The 10,940-nt window shown below is 38.6% G+C and overlaps 1 long non-coding RNA gene across 1 annotated transcript in view; it reads left to right on the forward strand.

Annotated features, from left to right (window-relative positions):
• The first annotated feature begins 3,115 nt into the window (after positions 1-3,115).
• The window catches only part of LOC128247280 (uncharacterized), a 12,737-nt gene continuing 4,912 nt past the window's right edge, over positions 3,116-10,940 (forward strand). Inside the window, exon 1 of the long non-coding RNA XR_008263637.1 lies at positions 3,116-3,672. This is a non-coding gene — a long non-coding RNA (uncharacterized LOC128247280). The remainder of the gene's footprint in view (positions 3,673-10,940) is intronic.

Raw genomic sequence — 10,940 nt, forward strand, 5'->3', positions numbered from 1 at the left:
TTGTTTTACTTTGACGTCGTCCACATACCTATTTCATCTGTTACCTCAACATCTTTTGCTACACCTTTACTGCTACAGAAGCATAATATGTCCTATTATGGTGCCCTTTACCAGAAAATTCATCATCACTACATCGTGCTGGTCCCAAAATACTGTGAGCATCACCTTGCCTGCTGAGGGTTGGACACAAGTCTTCTCTGAAGGTGGTGAGTTATCATACTTCCATTGCTTTGACTGGACTTTAGTCTCAGGATCGTAGTGATGGACCCATGTTTCATCCTGTGGGATAAGTCTGCCAAAAAAGTCCTTGTTTTCTGGGGACAACTGACTTGTTCCTGCTTCTGAAAAGGTGTGAGTATCTGGAGAGTCCATCATGCAGACAACTTCTCCATGTGCAAACGGTCGTGAATGATTTTTTTCAACAGACCCTACACTTATCTTCACTTGTTGGACTAATTGCCGAATAGTTATACGGTGATCCGCCAACTGTCATCAAAAGACAGATACAACAGTGGTAAAAGACTGCTTTATAACAATGGCAACAAGGAAAAACAAATTTATGCAGAGTGAAAAAAAAACAACATTCACATGGAGAGTTTAAACTAATTCACATGGAAAATTAAATACCTCAACAAAAAAGAAACAAAAATCTTGTTGGGCAAACTTACAAAAATCGTAAAATATGGAAGACTTGTTAGCTGGTGGCATGCAATAAGCACCATTCATGCATGGATCATTGCCAGTGCCACCCGACTGGCTCTCCATGCCGGTGGCATGTAGAAAGCAACATCCAAACGTGGTCGATGCCCCCCCCCCACCGGCTGGCTCCATGGCCGATGCCAGTGCTGCCTGACTGGCTCTTGTGCCAGTGGAACTTAAAAAGCACCCACTACACTCTTGGAGTGGTTGGCGTTAGGAAGGGCATCCAGCTGTAGACACCTTGCCAGATCAGATTGGAGCCTGGTGCAGCCAGCAGTCCTCAGTCAAACCGTCCAACCCATGCCAGCATGGAAAGCAGACGTTAAATGATGATGTTGATGATGATGATGAAGGTTGTTTGTCATGGCCAGTCAGAGAGTGATCATTGGTTTTGCACCTATAAAGCATTCAGCTGTATAGGTGACTTGTCAAACTCGAATTACTGGAGGCATATAACCATAATATATATGATGGGCTTCTTTCAGTTTCCATTTATCAAATCCACTCACAAGGCCTTGGTCAGCCCAAAGTGATAAAAGAAGACACTTGTCCAAGGTAATATGCCAGTGGTTCCTAAACTTTTTCTGGCTGCTGCCTCTGGACACCCAGGCTACATTCCTAGCGCCCACACCTTAACTAACCATCACAAACATAGATCTCTTCCTGAAACAAATTCAAAGCAGCTGTATTTCACAAATAGAACTTAACCTAATGAAATCATTATTTTGTTGTTTTTACATGAGTCGCTACCCCATTATTATCCCACTTTTTACATGAATTGTTTCCCCATTATCGCTTCACTTCTTACATAAATCACTACACCATTATCAACTACTTTTTACATGAATCACTACCCCATTATCACCCCATGTTTTACATGAATTGCTACCCCATTATTGTCCCACTTTTTACATGAATCACTACTTTTACATGAATCACTACTAGGGAGGGCACAAGGTCAGAAGCACTAGCGTAGCTAGGGGCAGGCGGTAGGGGTGGTCTGCCCCAGCTGACACTTTTCATCCTGTACTAGGCAATACGTTTTTTTTTTTGTGAGGGTCCAGGAGTGGCAAATAGAAGGGTCGCCCCAGGCAACACACACTCTAGCTACGCTAGTGGTCAGAAAGGAATACAATTCCAGGAGAAAAGAGCGTAATAATATTATTTAGAAGGATGAACTTCTTTTATTGAGGAGGGTGGGGCATGTGCCCATCAGGCCCCCTCCCCATCCTTGGGTTCACCCCTGGGTACTTATTTTATCACCCCACCCCCAAAGGATGGAAGGCAAAGTTGATGTTGGTGGTTTTCGAATTCAGAATATAAAGACGGATTAAATGCTTAACAGCATTTTGTCCGGCATGCTAATGACTCTGCCAGCTTGCTGCCTTAGTTTATTGTCAGAAATATTAAGGTGATATGGTCATGGCTGGAATGCCTTTGATCATAAGGATTTTGAATTAGGACTGGCAACAACAATGAAGTCATTGTTGCAACAAGTACCTTACCACAATCACCGCCAATATAACCACCAGCGTCACCTTCTTTACCATCACCACCACCACCATAAGATTCACCCTCATCATCATGATCATCATAGAAGCAGCATCACCACCACTACTGCAACCCCTTACCACTACCACCACCACCATCACCATCAGTACAATATTCACCATCACCACCACCACCACCTCCTCCTTCATCACCAACACCATCTCTGCTATTATCACCATTTCCACAGTCAGCAGCAACAACATAAAATAAAACACTGCCACTATCAACACCGCGACCACCATCTCCAAAACCACCAACGTCAACATCACTACTACGACTACTACTACTACCACCACTACTACTACCATGTCACCGTTGCCACCACCATCACTGCCAATACCACCATTATTATCGTCACCATCACCATTACCACCACTACAAACAACAACAGTCATTTAGACTTAGTGTTCTGACTACTAATATTGTCAACATTGCTTTCATACAGTTAGCTACGTTGTGTGATATAGTCTGTTTCCCACCTCTCTGTCGTGTATATATATATATATATATATATATAAAACAATATAAAAGACAATATCTACTCTCGTTAGATGGAGTACTCTTTTTGTTGAACTTGGACACATAGACCTATTCATTTTATATATATAATATATATATATATATATGCACACACAGAGACATATATGCATATGTGTGTGTATCCGTATCTTTTCATTCTGGGTAGTCACTACATGTGTGTATGCATGTGTGTGTGTATATGTGTGTGTAAGACTAGATTCTCATTCTCACACGAATAATACCCCTCCCTCACCCTTCTCCTCCATCCTCCCCCTCACTACCACCACTCCCAATAAAGCCGGTAAAAATAATCAATCAGTTTTATTTATTTCTTTACTTTCTTCTTTCTGCTGCTATTCACTTAACACGTGACTGCCAACGTTGCCTTGATCAGTTCGTTACTTTGTTATTTTCCATGTCTCACTCACATCTGCTCTCCCTACTATAACACATACACTTACACGTGCTGAATAAGATAAACCTCCATCTTGATTTAACACAGAAGCAGCAAAGCATCAGTTTATACACCTGGCCGTATAAACACCTACATTCTTCTACGTTCTGAGTTCAGATCCCATCGAAGTTGACTTTGCCGTTTATCCAGTATCATCTTAAAGTGTGAGCATACTGGGTAGCCGCCTAAGGGCCTTATGGGTCTAGGGTCTCGCACATCTAAGGGCCCAAATTCTGATCTATGTATTCTGTAGCTTGCTGTCAATCCTTTCTTCTATAGGCACAAAGCCTGAAATTTTTGTCAGGAAGGGGCTAGTTGATTACATCTAACCCAAGTGCACAACTGGTACTTATTTCATCAACTCTGAAAGATGAAAGGTAAAGCTGACTTTGGCAGAATTTGAATTCAGAATATAAAGATGGATGAAATGCTTAACAGCACTTTGTACGGTAAGCTAACAATTCTGCCAGTTCACTACCTTATAGCTTACTGCTGTTACTTGGGCGTTGAGTGTGTCAATGTTTCTGGAATAAATTGTTGATTAGTTGCTGAAAGCTGCTTATAATAACTAGATTGTGCCCCAGGAAAATATCTAACCCTTTAGCATCTCAAGACATAACAACATTACATCAAAACTACTTTACCTCAGCCAGTCCAGCTCTCTTTAATATTATAATATTATACCAAAATACGTCAAAACAGAAACAGATCTCATAAAATTCAAAAGTTCTCAGGACAAATTTCTCCATAAAATCCCGGACCAACTTCTTACACCCAGATATGTCTCCAATAATAATAGCTCTTTGCTAGAGTTGGCCATGGTGTCCCATATATGACTGATGTGTGAATCACAATCTAAAAGACTTCACCAGGTGGTGCTATTAAGTTAGACATGGCCTGGGCCTATACTGGCTGAAACCTATCTAAGTTATCAGGTCAAAATATTCTACCAGTTTTTTTTTTATGTTCAAACTGACCAGATCCAGCCTCTCACACCTACCCTACATCATTCTAAAAATAAACAATCACATCATTGAACTCCCAAGGTTACAAAACAATGCATGATTAATTCAGAACAATATAAATAAACAAACATTACATTTGACAGAATAATTTGAATGCGAAAGGGTTAAAAATGGTCTGTTATGCCATACTATCCATAAAAAGATGTTCATGCATGAGAATATACATGTAGAATGAGCAAGATGAACATAATATGACACAACATGCAAAAGGCTGGCTATCCAAAACAAAAAAAAAAACAGAGTATAGGGTCCAATGCATTGATTTATCCAGAGCCCTATAATGTTGGTAAGACAGCCTAACATTTATCCTTCCATGTTGAAATACTAGGATCAACCGGAGTGGTGAGTTGTTAGAAGAAATGTTAGATTTAGACAAAATGTCTATTGTATGCATTTACAGTTCTGTACATTCTGATTTCAAATACTGTTCTCTAAGTTTAGATCTTAGTGATTATCAAGGGCTTGTACACGTGTATGTGTGTGTAACAGTTTTCAGTTCCAAATTCAAGTATAGCGTCATCATCACCATTATCATCATCTAATGTCCATTTTCCATACTGGCAAGGTTAGGAGCTGCATCAAGTTCCATAATCTGTTTGGCATGGTTTCTATGGCTGGATGCTTCTCCTAATGCCAACCACTTTACAGAGTGTACTGGGTGCTTTTTACATGACATCAGCTCCAGTGCTTTTTAGTGGGACCATCATCAGTGCCTTTTACATGGCACTAGCATCAGTGCTTTTTACGTGGCACCACCACCAGTACTTTTTGTGTGGCACCAGCACCAGTGCCTTTTACATGGTACCAGCACTGGTACTTTTTTACTTGGTACCTGCATTGGTGTGTTTTATCTGACAGCAACAGTAACAATGTCACCAAGTACCTTGCAAGATAAAACCCCTTCAACTGGTTTAAACAAAAATTTCCAACCAAGAGTGTCCCAATCCCTGGAGGTCATTGTAGGAAGTTCTGGAGTCTCTTATCAGTCCTTCAACCTTTATGGTAATGAGGTCATCATCTCACTAAAATGTATCCAATAATTGAAACAAGATTAGTCATTGACTTAGAGTTTTGAAGCTCCACATATTAAACATCAACTACTAGGTATAATCCTTGTTGCAATGTGGTGGCTTGTGTGCCTCAATGACTCTGAGAGCCATGCTACTGAAGCACCGAAGTTCCCAGTAGGGCCGCCAATGCTGGACAGGTCAAAGGATAGAAGCAAGACTAATATGGACTTCCTCTTCTCAGAGGTAAAAATGGGTTTGTGTAGGACCAACACCTCTACATAAAAAAAAACAAAGTCATTGACTATAATTCAAAACCATCAAGACCTGGAAGAAGAAGGCCTTTCTTTGGGAAAGACAAGATACTGTAGCAGAGCTGAAAAAGCAGGGATCCAACTGGAGAGAAGCAGAAAAGATAGCCCAGGGTTGAGAATAGAAGAGAGAAGTCATTGATGGCCTTATACTTCATAGTAGCATAGGCCCTCTGAAATCCTGAATTAGTATCCGGAATGCTGGAAGACTACTGGGAGTGAGGCATCCCTTAGCTTTTATCAAAGCATGTCTCTTCAAACCCATGTCTCTTCAAACTCATGTCTCTTCAAACCCAGGCTGTGTCTGCTCCGATAATCAGTGGAGATTTGGTCAGTGAATCCTCTGTGATGGTCGACAGGTGACAGCAAGATGAGCTGCTATAGATCATGATAGCCCAAAATGTGTATGCATGTGACTGGGGACTACTTGTGAACTTGTATTCACACTGAAATTCAGAACATGAACTCTGCAACTCAACAGAGAATGACAACTCTGCTAGTGGTCAGCATTTATGAGGGACATGGTGAACTCGTTGGTTAGAGCTGGCTCAACCCACCCCAGGTGAATGTTCCCACTAGTGCTAGTAAGTAAGTTATACTCCATAGGGAACAAAGGGCTTAACTCTTTAGCATTCAGATTTTTTTATCAAATGTAAAGCTTATTTATTCATGTTGTTTTGAATTACTGATGCATTGTCTCATATCTTCAAGATTTCAATGTTGTATTTGTATATTTTTAGAATGATATTTTAGGATAGGTATGAAAGGCCAGATGTGGCCAGTTTTAACATAAAACAGATAGAATATTTGAGCCAGGTGTGGCTTGTTTGAATGCTAAAGAGTTAAGTAAGCATTGAAAATGTTTTCACCAAACACTCTGGATATTTGGCCCCCTACTTTTTTTGTTTGTTTTTTTTTCTTTTTGTGTCGTACTCACCTTAGTAACAGAGAATAGAAAGGAAGACCAACATTTTTGCAACATAAGTATCCTTTCTTTCAGCTAAAACTGATGTCATAAAGAGAAATACTGTTCCCTATTGCTGGTGCTAGATAATAATGTATATTTGATAAGTGCTTTCTGTGAAATGTTACTGTACAGTATTGAGTGCGAAAACTGCCAAAGGGCAAAACCCTTGTAGGAAGGAAATGGTGTGGCAGCAGGAGCAACAGCAGCAGCGGCAACAACAACAACAACATCAAGTGCAACAACAACTGCATCAGCAACCTTATCAGTAGTAGTAACTGAGAAATTAGAAAAAACAACAACATACAGCTAAGGCATTATTAATGCATAGTGAGTGAAACAGGTCTTGTAAGCATACCATTGTTACGGCAACATTTTTGAGCTGACAATGGTCGTTCAATTTGCTAGACATAGCAGCTAAATATTCTACATATCACACCCTACTATCTCACATAGGAAAGAACACATTAGGTAAGGCAATCCAAAGTACTCCTAAAATAAGAAGTTGTGATATGATGGTCAAAGCTGGAATGTCTCTGATCATAGGTCTCCTCAATCAGAAATGACCTGAAAATATAAAACAAAAGCATTATCATTTGCTGTGGATACACAACATAGCCCCAACACACTACTGCCAATCCCAACATTATCAGTCACACTATATACATTACATGATACAATGTACTGTTTATACATTATCAATATAATCAACATTACGGCTATATTATACCACAGCTGTAACAACATAAATTCAAAATATATCACCATTATTAACAAAAATCTTGTAGTTAATAAAATATAAACTGCCAAACCAAACACTAATATTTTGAATTATCAATATTTGTGGTAACTCGAACAACAGTAATTGATACGTCATCAGAATTGATACATCATCAGAAATGTTTGTTATATTAATAATCGACCGACCACTATGGTAGCAGTTACACTATAGCAATACAATATCACTGAAAAATCAACATTATCAACTGCTACCATGATAGATACTTACTCAGAAGTTATAACATACCACTGATGTATCAATATTATCATCCTCTGCAGTGGTAGGTACTATCATAGTGGCTACAACATACCACTGGTCAGTGGCGGCTCGTGTATAGACACTGTGGAACTGCAACACCCTCTATTTCCACTCAGTATTATTGATAACATTCAATATAATGAGTCCTTTTTTCTTTAATTCTTTCTTTATACTTGTACATTATATAATCCTTAAGCTTAATGTCAGTAGCCATCCTCTAGTTTTATGAAAAAAATACAAAAATACTTGTATAGAACTGTGTGCTTCACAGTTCCAGCGATGTAGTGTTTGGCTGTTGTGTGCATGCTCACATGTCCGAGATAGGAAACTGCATGCTAGGGAGAGAGAGCACTGTGGTTCACACAGTGCTGACCCTGGTGTGCTGGTGAAAAGTAGTGTTTCGTTTTGACTCCACATGTGTTGTGCTTAAAAACATGTTTATATTGTTGAATGTGATAAAGTGTAGAATTAGATTATTATCCTGTTTCCAGCTACAGTGTTGCTCCCGGAATTTGAAAAATAGGGCAGATTTCCCCACCTTATTTTGTGATTTAGGGGGGATTTTTGAAAAACAAGGGAGAATTTGTGGCAGTGTTCAGTGAACAAATTAAACACAACCCAGCAGTTGCTAAAACGTGAACCAATCAAGTTTATGTATAGATTTTCTTTTTATATGTTTGTTTCCTTTTACACAATATTAAAACAGCAGCTAAAAGTTTTCTGAAGCAGCACCCCAACTAATTTTATCTAAGAGCCGCCACTGCCACTGGTACATCAACATTACCAGCTGCTACAATGGTAGGTAGTCAGTGCTAACTCAGTAACTTATACATACTACTTGTATGCTTATATTATCATTCACAACAGTAATAGTTACAAACATACTAATAGCTACAATATACTACCAATATACCAGTATTATCAATCACTATGGTAGTAAGTATTAACATAATAATTACTACAACATATGAATGATATATCAACATTATTAATCACTATAGACAGAGCCTCTGACTATAACATTATCAACTGTTACACTGCTACTTACAAACGCAATATTAGCTGCAACATGCAAATCATATAGCAACGTAATTAACATCTATGCTAACACCTACTACCACAGTAGTAGCTACAATACACCACTGGTGTGCTCACATTATTAACCATCATATTTAGTTGAGAGAGCCAGAGTTTCAGCATGGCACTGATTATACCAGCATTATCAACTTCTTCAGTAGTAACTACCCAACACACACTGACATTATGAGTACCAGCATTGTATATAACATGCTACTGATATACAAATATTGGTTTCAAATTTTGGCACAAGTCCAGCAATTTACATCAAGCCCAGTGCTCAACCGATATTTATTTTATCAACTCCAAAAAGATGAAAGGTAAAGTTGACTCCAGTAGAATTTGAACCCAGAATGTAAAAACAAGACAGCTAAGCATTTTGTCCAATGTACTAATGATTCTGTCAGCTCACCATCTTACTAATGTACAAATATTATCAACAACTTCGGCAAAAGCTGTATATGGCTATGGTACATCTACACTTAGAATTTGTATCATTAGTTTGGAACGTCCATCTTGTCCAGAATATTGATCTGCTGGAAGCTGTCCAAAGACATGCAACCAGATAAATTACCATCTGTCAGTTACTTACCATTTCTTGAATGTATTGCTACTCTGGGTATCGACATGCTAGTGCTTCGATGTCTAGAAGCTGACTTGTTAGAAGCCACATAATTATCCACCATCTTTCCAACAATAAACTTTGGTCACCCTTTCTAATTCAATATCTCTACTACTCATGGACATGCTTATAAAATCTATAAACTGCTCAGCACCCATGACTTTTGGGAACATATTTTCATGCTCAGAATTATCAAAGCAAGGAATTAACTACCAGTTGTTAGCTTTCAAGATATTGCACTCTTCAAAAATTCCATGCTTCCCAAAACTCACCAACACAACTCCTGATGTTCCCACACACCACCTCCTTTCCTCTTTATGGCTCTGCTACTGTCTACTTTCTGTCTTTTTCCATTTTATTCAGTGTACTGTACATGTGTTTCTAGCTTTCATTGTTGTTTTTCTTTAATTGACTAATATGTCAGCTTTCTGTCCATTTCTTTTCATCTTTTCCAACAAGTTTTAGTCCGCCCAAGAACTGTATACAGCAAGCTCATTATTATTGTTGCTGTTGTTAGTTCGTCTGTCTTCATGTTCTGAGTTCAAACGCCGCCAGAGTTAACTTCACCTTTCATCCTTTTGAGGTCAATAAATTAAGTACCAGTTGCATACTGGGATCAATCTAATCGTCTGTGCCTAGAGTAGAAAAAAAAAATTATCAACTATATTATCAGTTGAACCCAGAATGTAAAGACAAACAAAATGCTGCTAGACATTATGTCCAACATGTTAATGATTCTGCTGGCTCATTGCCTTAACTGCGTATAAATATTGGGTGAAAAAAATCTTTGGATTGGAAAAGTCGAAGGGTGTTTTGTGCAACTTGAACTTACATTTCTTGTAAACATAAAAATTTGTATGAAGGCAATGATACATTGATACACACACACATGCAAGTACATGCATACAGATGCAAGCATGCATACACACATGCAAGTATGCACACACACACACACACACACAAATATACATACCTACATATATATATATATATATATATATATATATATATATATATATATATATATATACATATATATATATATATTATTTACATTTGACGGATATTTGTCCTCATCTTGTTTGTTGTTAACACAACGTTTCGGCTGATATACCCTCCAGCCTTCGTCAGGTGCCTTGGGGAAATTTCGAACCTGGGTTCTCATTCCTAACGATGTTACTATTATTATATTATTATTATTATTATTATTACTATTATTAATCAGGTCGCTTTTTGATAGCGAACTTTTCTACAAGGAGACAATTCCATCATACTTCTCCCAGCGGACAAGGGAAATGCTACAGTGGTGATGAACAAGTCTGACTACTCCGAAAAATTGGCAAGTCTTATAAGTGATGGTAGCTACAGTAGAGTAAAAAAAGACCCAACTCTGAAAACAGAGAGGAAGTTGTCACAGATCTTGATCAAGAACAAGGATCACTTCACACCAATGAAGTACAGACAGCTGACTCAACACTACAGTAAACTACCACACATGTACGGTCTCCCTAAGATTCACAAGGAAGGTATTCCACTAAGACCTATAGTGAGCTGTAGAGGTTCAGCATGCCATCCACTGAGCCGCTTCTTGGTGGATATAATCAGTCCATTAGCAGGAAAGTCAACATCATACGTGAAGAATTCCACCCACTTCACAGAATTGATCAAGGAT

The sequence above is a fragment of the Octopus bimaculoides genome, chromosome 3 (assembly GCF_001194135.2).
Source record: "Octopus bimaculoides isolate UCB-OBI-ISO-001 chromosome 3, ASM119413v2, whole genome shotgun sequence".
Lineage (NCBI taxonomy): Eukaryota > Metazoa > Mollusca > Cephalopoda > Octopoda > Octopodidae > Octopus > Octopus bimaculoides.